This window comes from Zalophus californianus, chromosome 12 (assembly GCF_009762305.2).
Source record: "Zalophus californianus isolate mZalCal1 chromosome 12, mZalCal1.pri.v2, whole genome shotgun sequence".
NCBI lineage: Eukaryota > Metazoa > Chordata > Mammalia > Carnivora > Otariidae > Zalophus > Zalophus californianus.
This window is the reverse complement of record NC_045606.1, coordinates 97,841,256-97,862,068: the sequence shown is the minus strand read 5'-3', so window position 1 is coordinate 97,862,068 and position 20,813 is coordinate 97,841,256. Positions and strand designations below refer to the sequence as shown.

At 35.9% G+C, this 20,813-nt stretch overlaps 1 protein-coding gene across 2 annotated transcripts in view; it reads right to left on the bottom strand.

Annotated features, from left to right (window-relative positions):
• CNTNAP2 (contactin associated protein 2) overlaps positions 1-20,813 on the bottom strand; it is a 2,031,041-nt gene that overhangs the window by 1,086,653 nt on the left and 923,575 nt on the right. The window lies entirely within an intron of this gene.

The following is a 20,813-nucleotide window of genomic DNA, read 5'->3' as shown; positions in this document are numbered from 1 at the left end:
ATATATGTGATAGAAGAACAAATACACTATGACTAGAGTAGCTCTACTTTGATTTTAGAGAATTTTACTGAAGACATGAAATTATATAAACTTTTAAAAAAATATGAACAATTTTGTCACCACCCTCAGAAACAGGCGATAGTGTGGGGGGGGTGGATTAGTTTCATAACTGCCACTTATTCACACCAGAAATGGAAAATGACATGAATCTTATTTATTATGCACTACTGGTTAATAGGTTCCAAATCCATGGAATGGCTCAAAGATGAACTGTAATTATTCAGAGCAGATTTTGAGTACAAATAGAAACCTTGTTATCATAATTAGAACTTTGTCATTACAAAAATTTTTAAAAATCCATTTCTCTTAGCTTTTAATTTTAAGTAACAGAAAACCTAGTCAAACTGGATAGCTCTAATTACTTTAGAATTACAAGCCTGAATGAAGCCTGCCTCTCAGTTTGGAGTAAGTTCTTGCTAAAGAATTTCACAGTGACACTGGAGAAAACTAATAGCAAGTTTAAAGCCTGCTGGAGAAATATTTTCTTGTCTCATGTCCTAGGTCTCTGGCCCCTGTTTACTTCCATTGCCACAGGGAATACTTTGGCCCCCAGCCCCCAGGTCATAAGAGCATGCCACCCACGGAAGCCTTAGTGGACATGCAGAGCTCCCATGGCTACATTCACTCTTTTTGTGCACTACTTGCCATTACAAGTTTTGCTCTTATTTCTTATTTAATTTGAGAACTGTTGCTTTCGAAAAAGTTCAGAAAGAGAAATATAACTTCGCACTTGAAGTTTTCATTCTTATAGTCAATTCTTTACTGTCCATAAAAAGACCTTCTTAATCAACAAAATTTTGTTCTCTAAGACTGTAAATCACAGAGGTTTATTTTACTATGGGAGGAAAATCATCCATTAAATTTAGGCTTCTGCTAACACTGCAAAGCCAATTAGACTCTAGCTTAATCATCTATACTGTCACAGCTGAATTCCAATTGCAGTATCTTTATCATCTGTGATGAGAGGTAAGAGAGAAAAAAAGTGGAATCTGATTATAAGATCCCAGGTTGAATTTATAATCCAGCAGTTGGTAGAAATTACTTTTTGTCTTGAAAAGTGCATAAACGAAAAGTCAGGAGGAGGGAGTAAATTCTGAACTCCAGAAAGTAATTTTGCAGTCAATTTCATGTCAGTGACAGTTGAATAATAGACACATCATTGTTTTATACACCTTCAATATATATTAATTGACATAAAATATTCCCCATTCATCTCTCAGGAAGTAAATGTTCCCCGAGCTTAGGCAGAGGAAAGAATCCACCCCTCCCATATCTTCTCCTAAGTCAAAACCTACAATCAGTTCCAGGTACAGAGTGGTACAAATGTTGGTGCCTCTCCTCCTCATTTTTAGGGCAATGGAAAAAGTGAGAGAAAGGATGGGCATGGTTTATTTCTTCAGAGAGTCCTAGAATATTAGCAAAAACATAAAGGAACACTATTAGCGTGAACTAAGCCTCATCTTAAAACTGGTAAGTAAGTGGTCAGTGGTCATTTGAGAAATTGATAAAATGCTCTGCAAGCCATACCTCTTACATTATGAAATCAAAGTTGATCTATAAGTTGGTTAAAGCCTGCATAATATCAGCATGCATATGTGAGCTCAGAGTTGTCTTTGAAATCACAAAATTCCTAGAAATAATCTGTGATATACAGTTCATACAGAAATACATACCATACACTTTTAAGAGAGCCTGGGATATTGTAAAATCTATCAGAATTTAATTCTATTTTCTACAAAAATATATTTAAATTTCATTTGACATCTAATAATATGTTGTGCTTATTTTGGGACAAGCCACTTTTTTCCCCCTATTACCCTGATTGCTTATCACTCCCTAGAATTAAGTTTTCTATGCAGTGATTAAATATGTATGGTTGAACTGTTTAAGCAATCTGAGCAACAACAATGGCTAGTCAAAGAGTGAATGCAAAATCACAGTGCTTCCACAATTTTGTTTCTAACAATAACTCAGAGAGCTGGTAACGTGCCCAGTTCATCAAAATATCATGGGAGAGAAGGTTTTTTCCTTTTCTTTTTAATTTCATTGTTAGTCTTTACTTTCTGGCTTTGGAGAAGATATTTTGGAGAGGAGGGTTTACCATCTAAAGATTTTAATATTTAAAAAATACCTTTGCTCTATTTTTTTTACTACAAATTTAATTTGTGTTTACTATTGAAAGGAAATTAAATACAGAAACAGAGAAATGTATAAAGTGAATCCCAAACACAGGTGATCACCAATACGATCAATATGGATGAAAGGTTGGTGCATAGCCTTCTAGATGTTTACACATTTGCTTATCTATCCACCTACCTCCCTATTTAATATATGTGATTACCCATACATTATTATATATACAGATATATGCATAGATGTGTGGTGTACATGTGTATGTGGGGGGAGTGTGGGTGTGTGTATGGGGGCAGTGGAGACAGACAAGAATGTCATTTCCTTTGGTTATGGTTCAAAATGTTCACTGATAAGCAGCTTGAGTTTTGGGTTATGTAATATTTATAAGTGTTAGTTGGGAAATTATATGTTTTAGCTAATTAGTATGTTTTATTGACCTTTATGCACCAAGGCACTTAAAGTAAGAATATATATAATTTGAAACGGTAATTTATCCTATTTATTTAAAAAAAAATGTAGTGGCACCTGGGTGGTTCAGTTGGTTAAGCATCCGACTCTTGGTTTTGGCTCTGGTCATGATCTCAGGGTCATGAGATTGAGCCCCACATGGGGCTCCATGCTTGACCAGAGTTAGCCTGAGATTCTCTCCCCCTTTCTCTCTCCCTCCCCCCCTGCTCTGAAAGTAAAGTTTAAAAACACTTTTATAAAAGGTAGAATTTGCTTAGTTTTGCAAATGTTGCATAAATGTAAATCTATATATTCTTTTTCTAAGTCAGAGGTCAATATTTTGGATATGTTGACCATTCTTTACAAAATAGCATGCATGCCATCTTTACTCTTTCCACTCACTCCTATTCTTGACAGCATTTATCTCTACCTAACATATTTATGTGCTTATACATTTATAGCATGACACACACTCCCCTCCTCCGAAAATGTATGCATCGGAGACTTTGTGTTTCTCCACCCTTCACCCTGATACCCAGTACTTAGTGCCTCAGAAACAGTTGATACTCATTATTTGTTAAATGATTGTATGTTGTCATTCCTATTTCAATAAATTGGATTACAGCATTATAGACAGTATTATTTTATACTTCTTCATTAGAAATGAGAATGACTAGATTGCAAGAAATTTCAGGAATCATTCTGATCTTTCTTGGTGCTATAATTATTCATATATCCAAGGTTTCAACTATCAGAGAAAAAGAATGGTAATATTAGGCTACTTTTTGTGGTTGGGGGGTGGAATTCACTCCATTATTATTACCTGACTCAGTATTACTCAACCAACAGACATTAACTCTGGAGGACCATGATCTATCTCATCTCATCTGCACACTGCTTTGATCTGATTAATTTCTTTCTTCTAACCCACTGCCTTTTCTTTCAATATATTTGTGGTTTAAACCTAAATAGTTAAAATAGATCCCAAAATATCAATAACAGTTAATTTAGAGTAATAGCAGCAAATCAGCCTTCTCCAAATCCTTCAAAAAGTTATCTAGATATAGACTGTGAAAAGTCACTTCTATTTTGGGAAAAAAATAAAAACAAAAAACTTCAAGGCTCTTTCATGAAGGTCAGCATCTCACATTTTGTGTAACATTTCTCCTTAAAATGTGTTGCTTTGCCCTTAGGTACCTGAAAACTCATGGTAGAATAACAATGTCATCATCACAGGAGGCTTGTGTTATTTTTCCATAAAACTGGACTCCAGTATCTAACTGCTTAGAAGATCCACGTGGACCTTCCACAGGCAAATCTAATTCTACGTGTCCAACATGTAATTCCTCCTCTGGGCCCATGTTCCTGCTCTTGTATCCATTATCCACCCAAGACAGAGATCTGAGGCTTTCTTCAGCATCTCCCTGTCTCACGTGCCCACATTCACTCAGTTCAAAGCCCTGTGAAATACAGCACGTCTACATGCTATGTCATGTCTACAGTTTTCAAACAAATGGCTTACTTCATATGCACAACCACCAGGCTACTATCACCTCACACAGTGTCTACTGCATTAACATCGCTAGTGGACAATTCCCATCCTCCAGTCTAATTTCCCTTAAATCTATCCTCCACACAGAAGCTAAAAAGATCTTTCTGAAACAAACTTTGTCCCCAAACAACTCTTCAGTATGGCCTGAAAGAACTTCTATGATAGAGACCCTGCCTTCCTCCACAGCTCCCATTTTAATGCCATTTTTCTCTTTATGTGCTAACTGTGGTAAACCGACTGGATCCCTTGCTCACAACCTAGTACTTTCACTTGTGCTGTGCTCTTTTCTTTCAACAATCAGCTATATATATATATACATATATATATATATATATATATATATATATATAAAATTTAGGCATCCTCCAAGTTTCAGATAATTCTCACCTACTAGAAAAGCTTTCCTTGTATGAAATAGCCCTTGCTGACCATCCCATGGCACCCTTGCACACTTTTATCCTATCACTTCTCATCTTATGTTAAAATGATCTCTTGATGGGTCTGATTTCCTCTGTGGATTTTAAGCTGTCCTAAGGTACAGGTTCTGGACTGTTCTACTTTGTATTTCTGGCACAATAAATACTTCTTAAACTGATCTAAATGTAATTGGTGTTTGAGACAAGGCAAAAGGAGAACTCTACTGTTTTTATTTTCCTTCAAAACCATACCTGGTACAATGCAGTTTACTCTCTAAGAGTACAGACTTATGCATGATTTAGTGGCATGTATTTATATAAATATTACAACTGTGGGCTTCTGATATGAATAAACAGTTTAAAACATGAAATGCTTTTATTATACTCACACTGGAGTTCTTTATAAGTCAAAGACTAAAACATTTAACTCTAGTATGAATTTAAATACTAAATGTATATATATTTTTCTTTTAACTGAATAAATTTAAAAGACACTTTCTTTTTTATGAATTTAATACTAACTTGAGATATATATTGATATTTTATAATATTTTATAAAGAAGCAAGATGGACTTGCTCTCTATATTTTTATTACTGGATTATTTCATAAGAAACTATAATGTGTGATGAATCATGATTTGCTAATCACAAGGTGGGCCCACTTGAATAAGACTCAGGGAAATATTAGTAATTTTCTGAAATTATATTCAACATCAAAAGACCAAAAAAAAAAAACAAAAAAACCCAAAACTGAGGTTCTCTCTGCTTCACCCAAAATGGTCATTCTCATACTCATACCTCCACACACATACCACATAGGACATCAGAAAATCAGACTGATATTATTCTGACCAGGGTTATAGCTCTAATATATCTGATAATGCAGAGATAATAAGCAATTTCTGAAAATTAGCATAAAATCTATTGCAGGAAATCCATGTGGAAGCTATTTTTATTTATTTTTGTAAATCAAAAAGTCAAACAAATTAGACTTGCCTTCTTTATGATAATATTGCTGTTTACTGAAAATAGTGCTATAGTTTTTGACCATACACAATCTATTTTTCTGCTTAGGAGAAGACTATCTAGAATAGTAAATCTTAAGTAAATATTCCATGGATGAAAACAGGAACCAGACATTAATAAACCCCAAAAATGTATTTTATTATTCCTAACATTTATTCCAGATATATTTTATCACTATTCAGTTAAACTTACTTCTGTTTCTAGATCCATTTAAAACATTGTTGTCAGTGTTGGGGTCAAATTTCAATACTACATAAGCTAAAGGATAGCAATTTGATTTAGGGACTTGTTCTGAGCCACTACTTTAATGGTAATTTATATAACACTGAGGAAAAGATAATTATCCTTGACCATTTCTTGCAGATGCCACAGCATGCTTCCACTTTCCCCTCTGTATTGACTGTGTCTTCCATTGTCTGCATCCTGGCTTTCCCATCTGGGGTTTGCGCCTTCCAGGTTAGCCAATTCCTACAAGCGCACTCTCCAAATACAAACCAACCAATCCAGAGCCTACAGCCCAGTCCAGCTGTCTCCTCCATCAGGCTCTCACACTCAAGGCCGCTATCCATCCATCCTAATTACCTCAGGTTAAGTAACAGACAACCTGGGGACAGTCCCTGTGCCCCAGAGCCTGCTGCTCTGCCTCACCTACTCCTTCCTGCAGAAGCCACAGTTAAGGCTCTTGCCTCCTGACTGACCCAGTGCCTCCCTTTGTGCTCCCCCTCCTGGCCCCTCTGGCATTCCTCTTGGAAGCTGTAATAAACTCTCTTTTTAGTGGCAGTTATTTCCTGATATGTCAGCCTTATAACATCTTAAATTTTAGATCAATACACTGTATTTTAAAACACACCCACCACTGGCCTTACTGCACTTCAGATACACTATATTCTAATACATCCTCTGCAGAAAATTCCCTTACTGCATCTTAAAAAAAGAGAAGAGGGGAACAATCAAACTTCTGGCCAAGCAAGAAAAAAAATCTTAGAAATGTTGGCTAGATATGCAAATGTACCTTTTATGGTACATTTAGAAACCATTATCAAATGTCTGATATCAACTAGCATCCTCTGAAGTAACTTTTACACCCATGGCACTGTGCCAGGAATGTGGGGCCCCTGAAGTAAAGGGTTGAAGTTTTAAGAAAGAACTAATAGGTAAACTTCCCCGGTATAACACAAGTAAGATGGAACAAAGAATCCAGACAGATGGGGAAACAGCATATTTTGACTATTTTATAGAGCTCAGTAGTTCTGTGTGACTTTATATAAGGGTCATGTATCATGGGCAGGGTTAGAATTGGTACATGAAGGACCTAATGCTCCCTGTAGAAGTCAGGAGTCTTTGTGAGTAACGATGGCATTTTTAGGGGAAGGTGCATGTTCAGATTTGCATCTTGGAAAGGCATCTCCTGTGTTGATTATCAGAGAGTGGAAAGGGTGGAAGACAGTGTGGAGGGAAAGATAGCAAAGACCTTTCCCCAAAGAAGCTGATGGTCTAGCAGTGTCGACAAAGGTTATACCAAGCCATAATTCAGAAGGTAACTGTCATTAAAGAATGCAAAGCCTTTTAAAATTTTTTTATTATGTTATGTTAATCACCATACATTACATCATTAGTTTTTGATGTGGTGTTCCATGATCCATTGTTCGCGTATAACACCCAGTGCTCCATTCAAGGAATGCAAAGCTTTTTGATGATGCATTGTTACTACTCAGAATTTTTAAATGGTTAAGGCTTCTATAATGATTGAAGATTTTCAGATAAATATTTATAGGCAGAGTTTTCTCTAATAATATGACAAATCTAATACCCCAAAAACAACAGGATTTTTAATGGAATTGAAACTACCCTAAAAACAAAAACAGAATCTCAAAAATTCCTATTTGAAATATGAATATTTAAATTCAATTATTTGTACAACCTTAATTTTTAGGAAGAAGCTGAGAGGTGTATCAATTCTCTAGCTATCCCACATTTAATGCTCTATCTCACTCAAATCCATACCTTAAAAAAATAACATTATTCTCAAAATGTAAAATCAGTATTTTTCCAAACAGTATCCACTTCCCCAACAGCCTCTACAGTTTCCTGGACAACTGGCAATACAGACTAATAAAGGTGGTCATTTTTAATTTATTTACTGTCTATACTTCCCTGAAAGGCAAATGAGTTGGTACAAATGATTTGCACTCACTTGCAAGAGGCAGGTCATATGCTTAGTATGTTCTGAGTTTATGCAAAGGATGTAGTACATTACAGTTTTGCTTTATTTTTGGTTTGATTTCTCATGCCTTTGGGTGAATCTTTTACATCAACCATAAATAGGAATAATACAGCCCAGAATATGTGCGCTCTCTCCTCTCCACTAGAGCGGTTGGGTCCTGTCTGGTAAAACACTAAACAGTACTCTGTGGCCTGGTCGTCAGCACACCTCAGTGACTGGAGCACTGGAGGGAATCTGATTCACTGTGAATTTGGGTGCCGTCCATTACTTCATGACACCTGCATGCCTACTGAGTCCCTGGTGAGCAAGCCGAATTAATTTACTTCTAGAAATGAGCCAATGCTCCTACCACTTGTGCAGAAAATCAGCCATGACAGTGCTAAAAAAAAAATTGGAAGCGCCTGAAATTAGAAGTCATAACTTCGATGTTCAGAGGGGACAAGCACTCCACACAAACTTATATTGCTGGTTTGATGTAAAAACCATTGATCTTTCACTTTTTTACTTTTGATAGAGATACATGAGTAACAGAGAAAATATGTCCCTGATTTAAAAAACAAAAACAAGGAAAAGATGCTAAGTAAATGGCCTTAAAATTCAGTTTTGATAGCTGAGAAACAATAGGGAGGGTTTGGGATATATTACGTGAGAGGTGGTCTCTATCTACCTGAAGCTATGTAGCAACTCTGCTGGTATTCAAATGTTCAGTTTTCAAGAAAGTTCAGAGAGATAATATTTTAATGAAATCTATTTTTAAATGTTGAACAGCTGATTTGGGGTCATATTAAGCAGAGGCTGCTAGTTAGTGCCTCACAGATAATTTTTATTTGGCTGCACATCTCTCTAAACTTGAATATTATCAAAATAGAAGACTATATGGATCACTCCGAAAATTTCATTTTCCATCATATAATTTATCTGTGAATTACTGCAGTATGTATTAACAAGGAATTTTATTTCTTAAAAGGCAAATTCTTTAGTTGGCTAGTGTTAAAAGAAAGAGTGAATGGTTAAAAAAACAAATTTTAACGGTTATCATATGATACAAAGATATACCACTCTGTGCTACCATACTACGCATAAAAAGGAAGGAAGGGAGAAAGGGAATGAGGGAGAAAGGAAGGGAAGAAGAGCAGAAGAAGAAAAAAACCACCATTAACTTGAGCTTCACTCGTTGAGATTTTTGGATAGAAAACTACATTTTTTCAAGTATTACCAATTAACAAGTACAACTGACCCTTCATTTTTTTTTACTGGCAGATGCTGTATGTGCAAATTTGCCTACTCACTAAAATTTAGGTGCATCCCCACTCACGGACATGTGAAGCGGGGCCAAAAATTTGCGTCACCTGATGCTCACATTACTAGCTTAGGTCAAATAAGACAATGCTCTAGGTTCTTGATTCAGTTTTCATACTATATTTAAAAAAGTGTCCCTTTCACAATTTAGTGCCATATGTTTTGCATTTTGTTGTTTTGGGGATGATTCAGCTTTCTAAATTGTCTGTCTCCCAGGAGCAGCGCTGAAGTGCTATGCAGTGCTCCCAGGCTGCCTTATGGAGAAAATGCACGTATTCAATAAACTGTGTTCAGGCTTGAGTTATAGTGCTGTTGACTGTGAGTTCAATGTTAATGAATCCACGAGATATACTAGATGAGATGCTTTTAAATACAAACACAAATAAAGGAACGTTATGTATTGACTGGTTGACAAAAATGTAGCGACCAGAGGCTCATAGGAACCCAACCTGCATTTCTTCTGGGAGCAATGGTTCAGTATTTGCTAATTCAGTCTTCATGGCAAATATATGTATAGGACATAACTATCCAGGATAGTTAGTGGATAATGAGAACCGACTGTATTTACGTTGCATTAATTCCTTTAAATAGAAAAATAAAGAGGCATTTTTAAATAGCACATATATGAAAGTGAAAATATAACAAAGAAATATTTAAATTACCCTTGAGGAAAATGATCAGCAAAGTGCAAATCTCTTCACAGATGAGTGCAATGCTGAATGTTTTGATCTGACAAATGTACTCCTTTTTTCCTTCCCACTGTGTGAACATGCATTTAGTACAAGTGACTTATAGACAGAACGTACAAAGGTAAATCTTTCATTTTTCACATGCTTGCTGCACCTAAACTCTGTAGTTTACATATCTAATTATTATTCGCTAAGTATTTTACAAAACAGTAAGTCCTGTGTTAGTAGCACACTGATATTGAAGAGGTTCAGAACATGCCACCGCAAAAAGTGCCACTTCAGCATATTAATTACTTTGAGCTGAAGGCACCTGAGAAACAGGAAAATGGAGGAAGGGTTCTCGGCCCCTCCACTCTTTCATCCTAAACACAGGTCATAAAATTTCCCATGAAAAAGATGCCTTCTCTGCATGGGGAAGAGAACAATAACATTCTTACTACCAGAGATTGATAGTCGACACCAAAATGGATATGAGGTCTTATACAAACAAACCTACTAAATAACCCTTATTTTCCATTAGTTTCCCCCAATACTTCCTAATCACTGCCCCTCAATTTTCTGCCCCTCGCCCAAGCCCCTTTGTCTTGTCACATCCCTACAATTTATTATTCTTTGTTTAAAATATTTTTGGGGCCTAATGGCTTCTCTGGGTCTTTGTTTTTCTTCTGAAGACTCCCATGTACACATAAAAATATTAAATAAAATTTGCATGTTTTTCTCCTGTTAATCTGCTGTATGTCAGTTTAATTCTTCAGCCAGACATAGGCATCCCCTACATTGTGTAGAACCTCAGATTCCTGGGGAATCACAGAATATAAACCACAGTCCCATTTACATTTCCTATGAGATAAGGCTGAGAATTTTCCTTTTTATTTACCCATCTGAATACTGCCTGTTTTTTCTGACCTTATAGGAAACAATATTCTTGACATTTATAACCTAAAAATACAAATTTTACTGAGTCTATCAGAATGGGAATATTAGTCTGCCTACCCTCTAAACCCTAAATTACTTTAAGGCTATAAATAAACTTGAAGTTGACTTCTTATATTTTAAGAATTTTAGATATTCTTTTGTATAATTTATACTTTGAATTTCTCTTCCTAACATAAATCAAGAGTTTCTCTTCAAGAGATCTGGCATTTTCTTTTGAATTAAAGCTTGAGCTACTGAAAATGTTAGAAATCTACTGATGAAATAGCAGAATTTTGTAACTGTAAGAAGGGAATATTTTGAATTCAGAAAATATAAGAGCAGACAAATGTCACCAATTCACATTAATTTTAGAAAAGTTTTTCTTGGGGGAGGGGTGTTATTAAGAAAAGAACTGAAATTGGAAAACAAGACACATTTTGATACAGTGCCTACATATCCTATTTTCAACTTTCTGCACTTGACATTTTTTACAGTTTAGGTCAATCCTAACAATTTATGCACTTCCCAAGGCATGACAGACGTAACACTGTTGTAAGTGCTATTTATAGTAGGGCGGTTAAGTCCTTAAAATGTCAATGGTTGAGTTTCTCTTAATGTAGACCTAGAAGCAAAGCACATATCTTCATTCAGGGAGGATAAATGGCAAGCTGTGGTAGGAAATTTATTAGAAAATTCAAGTGATACCCAGCTTTCTCATGACCCAAGATGTAGTTGTATCAACAGCATTATGACCATCCCATCAAGCTTTAGAAAAGTGCTGGACCTGAACCCAGAGACCTCAGACCTAACACTTAGGGAAGTCAATTCACTCTCAGGGCCTATACAGTAAAGAGGAAGAACAGATAATCTCTCAGATTCCCTTCAGCTCCAAAATTAAGCATCTCTTATTCTGGGCAACAAGTTTACAAAGAGCTATTCATGTATTTTCAGTTTTGATTTTAAATCAGATTCTGGAATGGCAGAATTCTGAATTTTAGAGCATATTCACATTTCCTAATTATTCCAACACATTAACAATTAGACATTCCCAAAGACAATTTTAAAACATAAAATCCACAAACATTAAAACATTTCCATGGGTGACTACCTTGAATAACCAGCTAAATTTATACAGTGTCAAAATTTGCAGATTAGAGTAAAACTGTTACATTATAAATACTACATATAATTGTCCATATTGTCAATTTTTACAAAGAAAACAATGTTGTTTATAATACGGAAGCTTCCAGAAGTGGAATCTAACAAAATAATTTATAATGAGAGTAATGATTAAGTTATATTCTTATTGCCTTGATAATGTTTAAAGAGACATATAATTAAAAAACGGAATTATTTTCATTCTAGAACATGGGAACAAAATTACTTATCTGAATAAAGGAAAACATTTTTATGGCTATAAATGCTTGTTGCCAGTGAGAATGAATGTATGACCCTGAGCAGGTATAAAATGAAAGACTTGGTCATATTCAGTTAAATGCCCCTTGTTTTCTCCCTTTCTGCTGGTATTTAGCTTTAACAAAACTGCACAGCTTTTGTTGTAAATATTAAAGATACATTTTTTCATATCTATCTTTCCTACTAAATCAAGGTAAGGATTTTGTATCTTTAGTGTCACTAACCCTGGTTAACAAGCCACAGACAGATTTAGTGAGAACTGACAGTGTTCTGATTCCTGCTTTATAGTCTGATAGCTACAGAACCTTAGTAAGTTACAAAGCTTCTCTAAGCCTCAGTTTCTTTGGTTGTCAAAAGGTGAAGGCAATCACATAGTGTACTTATATAATTGTGAAAAGTGGATGAGTTAATAAATGTAAAACTCTGAAAACAATACCTGGTACATTGTAAGCTGCTAATAAACATTAGCTTTCATTACTGTCATATATTGGGTTGTTGTATTTGAAATAATGAATATTCTAATCCACCCACTTGACACCATTGATTCAGGGCTGGAAGAACAGGCTGATATTATTACAGTGGCATTAATGATTTAAGGATAAATTTAGGTGCCATGCTTGGTGACTATAGGACCCTCCCTACTTACTGTTCTGTTTTGCTGCTTTCACTCATGTAGCTTATTTTGTTCCCCAGTGAGGAAGGCAGCAAAATATAGAGAAATAAAGTAAAAGGGAAATAACAAGTGATTCCATCTATTCTGTGTCTTCTCTTTGATGTACTAAATAACATTTCGGGGCAAACAAGCATTTTGGAGGTCTGGCACAGTCCTCTCACTATGAGGTATAGAGTGAGGGCAGCTGTCTTATCCACACAACATCAGATAAAAAAATTTCAAACTGACACCTGAATGCAAGGCCCTCATCCATGATTATGTCCATGGCAGCATAACATACACCAGGATTTCTGTATAGGTCACGGATTTTCTATCCAGAAAGCAACTAATATTTATTGAATAAAAGAATTCACTATCACAACATCTGGCTGAATGTATGCATTAAGTGTAACCTCTTTTTTATACATTTAAATTTACCAAATTCAGTCTAGATTTATAACAAAGCAGACGCTTTCAATTTTTGTATTTTATGACTAAATTTGATGAGATTCTGAAGAGTTCAAGATGAAAGAAAATGTCTCAATTGCTAAGTCACAATGCTGTGGTTAAGAATATATTAGCTAAATCAAGTTAAAATAAAACAAAAAGTGCAAAGTTTCAGACATTTGGGAGAACAGCCAGACAAAAATGTTTTTCTCAGTGGCTCTGCTGTAAGCGGCAGTGGGTGCTATTTATAAAGGTTTTATACATAGCCATGTGAAGACCTGTAAGGACAGCATTTATAGACATCAACAGGCAGAGAGAGCAAAGCGTTGAAGTCTGGTACTGGTGAAGATACCAGGATATAATATATATAAAAAATCGTCCTTACACTGCTTACATCTAGGGCTAGGGCTAGCTAATGATTTTAAAACCTCCAATGAAAATGGACATTTCTCTAGGGTGTCCTTCCGTTTCAGTGACTGTCCACTCCCCCCTCACCCATTCTGCACAAAAATAGACACAACTGCAAAGTATCTATAAAAGAATTCACATTAAGACGTAAGTATTTAATGATGCTTAAAGTTTCAAAGACTTCAATGGAAACAGCACTTAACTCAAAGTAAAGAAATACTACAAAGGAAGCTCGAGGCCCCAGAGAACAGTTAAGAAAATAGTAGCTCAACTGGAAGCAAAGCTCCTGGAGTCTTTGAAGTCCCACCTCGCCGACAGCAACCACCAACAATGGTAATGGGAAGAGCTGCCCACAAAGGCACACCTAATGGTGCCTCCTTCCTCCCAATGACAGCATCCTCCCAATCACAACAGAAGCAAGAATAAAATCACTCCCCCATCCCCACAGGAAGGGATAATAGAGACAACAATTAACCCTATCTGTACTCTTTAAATTTCTGTACCACATTTTACAGAGGTTTTGCCTATACTTTTTTTGACAATTTTTTACCCTATTAAGGATGAAATCTGTTCTTTCCCAGACAAAAATTATCTGATAGAGTGACAGGAAGGAGGATGCAGAAATTAAATATTTTCTGTGGGTATGTCAAAAAAAGCACAGTCCAAAGATGTAATTCTATTATTAAGGGCAACAATACTAAGTTGACTTGTTATTTTCTCTTATCAGTGTCACTCTTTTGCTTCTTTATATCTATTTTCTTCTTTGTTTCTTACTCTTGTTCCTTTTCTTTAAATTCATTCTTAAAACCTCTCCTCATTCAAAACTCATTAAGCCAAGAGGTAGCCTTTTTTTGCTACTTAAACAATGTGATTCACTATTTTCATTATATTCCCATTAAAATGCCCCTTTAATAATATCCCTATTAAATGTTTCTTAGAGTTTATGCCATTCATTAGTATTAAAGTTGAAAACATTATAATGAATTTTCTTAGAACTTCCTGTAGGAAACTGCTTTCGGTGGCATGCCTCATTGGATTTCCTATCATTTCAAGTTGTGTTACAGTGAGGCTTCAGGGTTTAAAGGCAAATTTATTTTGACTACTGTTTGACATATAGAAATTTTTTGTGTATGTAACAGCTATATAATTTCTACAAAAACACATTGAGCATTTGAATTGCAGATGCAAATGATCTGCTCACTGCTACTGATCATCTATGCCTCCAGATCACTGCATCAGAAGATGACATGCAAGAGTTTCTGAAGAACATAATGGGTAGCAACACACTTATAAAATGATTAGGCATAAAAAGAATTTAAAAATATATAATCAGCTCTGAAGGACTGGCCAGATGACATACAATAAAACTTTCACATTTTTACAAAAATCTATGGATTTCTAGCTCTTACGAACAGCAAGCGTATGGTTGTAGGAGAGGTATCACCTATCATATTGTTTTCTAGACCAGAAAAAAGGGATACAAAGATAATAGTAGGAGATGAATAACAAAGTCATTAAGGATGCTATATTTCAATGTATTTTCTTAAGTAAATTATTTGTATTTCTTTTTTTTAAATTTTTTATTGTTATGTTAATCACCATATATTACATCATTAGTTTTTGGTGCAGTGTTCCATGATTCATTGTTTGTTCATAACACCCAGTGCTCCATGCAGAACGTGCCCTCCTCAATACCCATCACCAGGCTAACCCATCCCCCTACCCCCCTCCCCTCTAGAAGCCTCAGTTTGTTTTTCAGAGTCCATCATCTCTCATGGTTCGTCTCCCCCTCTGACATACTCCCCTTTTCTTCCTCTCCTGTTATCTTCTTCTTTTTCTTTTTTCTTAAAATATGTTGCGTTATTTGTTTCAGAAGTACAGATCTGTGATTCAACAGTCTTGCACAATTCACAGCGCTCATTTCTTAAAGATTATTTTATTTGTTTGAGAGAGAGAGCAAGCATGGGGAAAAGAAAGCAGGGGAAAGGGAAGAAGGAGAGAGAAAATCTCAACCAGACTCCCCACTGAGTGGGGGAGCCTGATGCAGGGCTCAATCCCAGGACCCTGAAATCATGACCTGAGCTGAAATTAAGAGTTGAACACTTACCTAACTGAGTCACCCAGTCGATTTTATAAGACTGTATATGTATATATATTCAAACTGTTGAGTTAATGGACAGCAAAGAATTAAATTATCAATAATTCATCAATATAAACTTGACTTGAAGTATTAAATGGCATGGCTACATTTGGCTAGCCCACAACCCCATACTCACAAAAAACTGTATAATAATCATTACTTTTAATCCTAAAATGAGGTAGCCTGCTCTCTATTGCTCCAAGTTCAGCCAATGGTTCACTTCAACACCACAAATACATACAAATATACAAATATTTATACACATAGACACATATATATACATACATACTTATATTTATGTATACATACATACACATAAATTTCCATGAAATGATTGTCTTTCCTGCTTGAATGAGACCCATGAATAATGACCAAGGGTCATTTTGAACTGTAGTCTGCCAGTTTTAGAAACATTATTATTCTAAAACTATTAACTAGAAGCTGTTGATCCCCTAGTTCCCTTCTTTTTAGGGCACCAACATATGAATCATCTCATCCGGTTTCCTTCTGGTGGCACAAGCTGAGCATAGACAACTACCGCTGTGGCAGAGCAGTGTCAACAGACATCAGCACAACATAGGGCTTCATCTAAACAGGAGCTTTACAGGGGCGCCTGGGTGGCTCAGTCAGTTAAGCATCTGCCTTCGGCCCGGGTCACAATCGGGAATCCTGGGATCCAGCCTTGCAACAGGCTCCCTCTCAGTGGGGAGTCTGCTTCTTCCTCTTCCTCTGCCCTACTCCCCCCCTCATGTTCCTACGCATTCTCTCTCAAATAAAGAATAAAATTTAAAAATAAAATGAAAATTAAATTTAAAAAAATAAACAAGAACTTATAATATTCCTATTTTAACAAGTTTCCTTTAATAAATTAGGATTAGTTATTGTCCTGTTTTTTTACACGGTAAGTGGTTAAGAGTGCTCATTTTGGTTTTGGCACAGACTCAAGAGAGAAAAACACAAATTGCAATTCTTAAAGGGAAAAGACAGATCCTATGTTAGAATATGGAGTGAATCCTATAGCAGCTGATGAGGAACAACGAGACAATGACCTATGTTGTTGAATAAAGGCCTCTCGACTACCCACTTGTGGGTCTACGTTCTCATACATTCATAACCATTTATTCAGTGCAGCTTCAGTATCACCTGACTATGCAGCATTACCTGAAATCATGAAGACTATTTTTTTGTGAAAATCACACTTTGTGGTTCTTGAATCTTAGCATTATAGTGTGTTCAATATCTGTCTCCTCCACTAGACTACATATTCTTTGAAGGCGGGAATTCAGAAATTTCATTTTGTTGAGTATGCACTATATTGATTTCATATGAAATAAAATTTAAGTGTTTGTTTAATATGTGAGGGGAAGTTAAAAATGCTGTGGGTAATCTTTCAAGTTCTTTTCATTTTTGTTTGCGTCATTTCAATCTTTCTCACCTTTTGGCATACTTAGCTAAAGTCGACACTTGCCTGTGGATGCATGAACAGGCTGGGAGAAACCAGGGAAAAGGAAGATGCCTGAATTAACTGAAAACATACAGCAAGACTGTGATCACTAACTGAAAAGAGGCAGAAAGATAAGACTTGAATGATACAAAAATATACTACTCTATGCTATCATAAAACTATACAAACGCACTTTCATTGTTACACGCAAACAATGAATCATGGAACACTACATCAAAAACTAATGATGTATGGTGATTAACACAACATAATAAAATAAAAAAAAAGAAATGCAACAGAAAAAAAATATACAAATGCAGGATATTAGTTGAAAAAATAAATGTTTTTATAGATACTCCTGACCTTCTAATTGCATTTGCTTACCACTGTAGACACAAAGGTGATTTTTTCTATTGTTTCACATATGCATTAATTTATTAACTAATTTATTCACTTAATCAACATTTATTAAGTTTCTCCTTTACGATGGGCAAAATACTGGGGGCACAAAGATTAATATGACGTATAAACCAGATCTAAGTGCAAAAAAAAATCCATGTACCTTTGCAAGAATTAAAACATTTTTACCTTAAATAATCATTCCAATGTTTCCATAGTGGGAGATTACCTTGAAACACTCATTCCCTTGTACTTAATACCTCTAAGCATAGTGACAGGGTGGTTTTGGGAATATGCACAAAACCAAAGGATCACGTTCGTAACATAACAGAAGAGGCTAGGGAGAGATTTGGTTATAATATCAATAACCTTCTGATCAGGGGTATATGTGACCTAGCTGGATGTATCTCATGTTCATCAGACCTCTGTAGACTAAATAACCAATTAAGAGAAAAGAAAGCATATAACTATAGGGGAAAAAAAGAACTATAATTTGAATTCTTATCCTACTACTCACTAACATGGTGTCCTTTTATAAGAAATATCACTTTTCTGGGGCACATGGGTAGTTCAGTCAGTTAAGTGTCAGACTTTTGATCTCAGCCCAGGTTTTGATCACAGGGTCATGAGGTCAAGCCCTGCGCATTGAGCCTACTTAAAAAAATGAAATCACTTTTCTGAGACCTAGCTTTTTTTTTTTAAGATTTTATTCATTTGAGAGAGAGAGAGTGAGAAAGTATGAGCAGGGGGAGGGGAAGAGGGAGAAGCAGACTCCCCACTAAGCAGGGAGCCTGACACAGGGCTCAATCCCAGGACCCTGAGATCATGGCCTGAGCCGAAGGCAGACACTTAACCAAATGAACCACCCAGGCACTCCTCCTCTGAGCCCTAGATTAAAAAATATGTAAAATAGATGTTATTAATGACACATGAGAGTAATCATCTGGGGTTACAAACACTGAATGTGAAAAAATAAACAGATGGTGAATCTTGAAAAATAGAAGCTACATAATCATTGTTGTGTTTGATGTTATCATTTTTATCATTAACACCACACAGACCATACTCCATTTTTCATCCATTAAATGACTCCTATTGAACAACCCCAAAAGTCAGGCTGTACAGTATTTAGGAAGATGAAGGGTGTAGTTCTTCTGAATGTTTGTCACAGGAGCTACATCTCCAAGTACTTGTCCTACTACCTGAGGGATGAGGAGTTAGCTCTTTAAGACCCACGGTATGGTAGCTGGATGCATGGACCCTAGAATTGGTGTGTCTGGGTTCATGCTGAGCTCTACTACTTTCTGGCTGTTTGATCTTGAGGATGTTACTCAACCTCCCTGTATTCTCAGTATTCTTATCTATTAAGTGGGAATAATAACACCCACTTCCTAACATAGTGGGGATTAAATGAATCAAAACACATGAAGTCTCTATAACAATGCTTAGAAAAAACAATGTATCAAAATATGCCAGTTATGTTTTACAGAGGACAGACAGCACAAGGTAAATTAAGGTTTAGGATCAAACCAAGAGAGAAGAAATAAGATATAAATTAGACTAAACATTTTTTTTTATTGAAAGAAAAATGAGGAAGACACAGAATAAGGTTGTCTGTGTTAAACCACTGTGCCCAGGGGATTTATGGCTTCTACCTGGACTACAGCCAAAATGGAACCTGCAGACATCAAGCAAGATCTGTTAAGAAGTACAGAACACCAAGGTGATAGAGCTTTAAAAAAATCTGTGCTTTCAACAGCTTCAGAATTCCCTGTCTAATCAGTAACAGCTTATCAAGCATGAGATGGGAGAAAAACAATCATCGGGACTCCAGATGGAAATGTTTAATGCATATGCAGTTTACAGGATGAATATAAATGGCAAACATGGTGGTTTTTGGTTAATCTGCTGAATAAAAAAATATTGAATTTGTTCTACTTTAATTAATGACTAACTGGATATTTGATACAGCAACATGCTTAACTCTTTCATAGAAAGTTAACTACTAGTGATTTGGCAGATAAAGTTGGCAATGGCAGTATTATTTTCCTTACCAATGTAATTCTTTCAGAGTATATTCTGCAGCAAAGGTGAAACCTTAGATGCACTGCAATCTATGCACTCTGCAATGATGATAAAATATATGTTGATTTGCCTAACTACATAAACTACACTACAAGAATATAAGTATCATTTAAAATGTTTAGCATACCTGATCAAAGGAAGGAAGGTAAACCAGATGTCATGGGCAAGAGGAACAGGTACTTAATATCCTCTGTTATTCGGTAACAAAAAGCCCAACGAATACCTACTTCTCTATCTGTAGCCTTTTTATCTTATAGCCATATTTTTTTAAAAAGATTTTATTTATTTGACAGAGAGAGTGAGAGAGCCCAAGCAGGGGAAGTAGCAGAGGGAGAGGCAGAAGCAGGCCTCCTGCTAAGCAGGGAGCCTAACACGGGGCTGGATACCAGGACGCTGGGATCTTGACCTGAGCCAAAGGCAGACGCCTAACCGACTGAGCCACCCAGGCACCCCTATAGCCATACCTCAATTGTATATATTTTACATTTATTTAGGACTTGCTTTATGTTCCAAGACCTTTATAGATATTAGTTTATCTAATCCTATAATATAGGTACTAACATTATTCCCATTTTACAGGTGAGAGAAGGCACAGAGAGGTTTAATTAACTCACCCACTACAGCTACAAAATAGCAGGGCTGGGATTTGAAACTAGTATGCTTCAAAGGACTTCTGCACTCAAACACTACACTGAGGCACCTATCTAGATAGTAGCCAAAATGGAAATTACAGACATATATGCATTTAATATGTATCCACTAGCAATAATCACAAAAGATCAGAAAGAGTCAGAAAATGTTTTACCAGTAGATTAAGTTTCAGGGAATATGAGGATTTTGCTTCACCCTAAGAGTATGAAATTACCCATCAACACTGTTGCTTTGAGTCTTTTCCTTTTGTGACATTAGGGGAAACTAATCATAAGCCCATCTTTTGTTTTCACTGAACAAAATGTGCAAATAAAAAAAAAAGCATGTAAGTTAATCAAAAGTGCATTTGCTTTCTTCAAACACTAAAGGGACAGGAATTACAACCACCTGTCATTATACAACCAAAGATG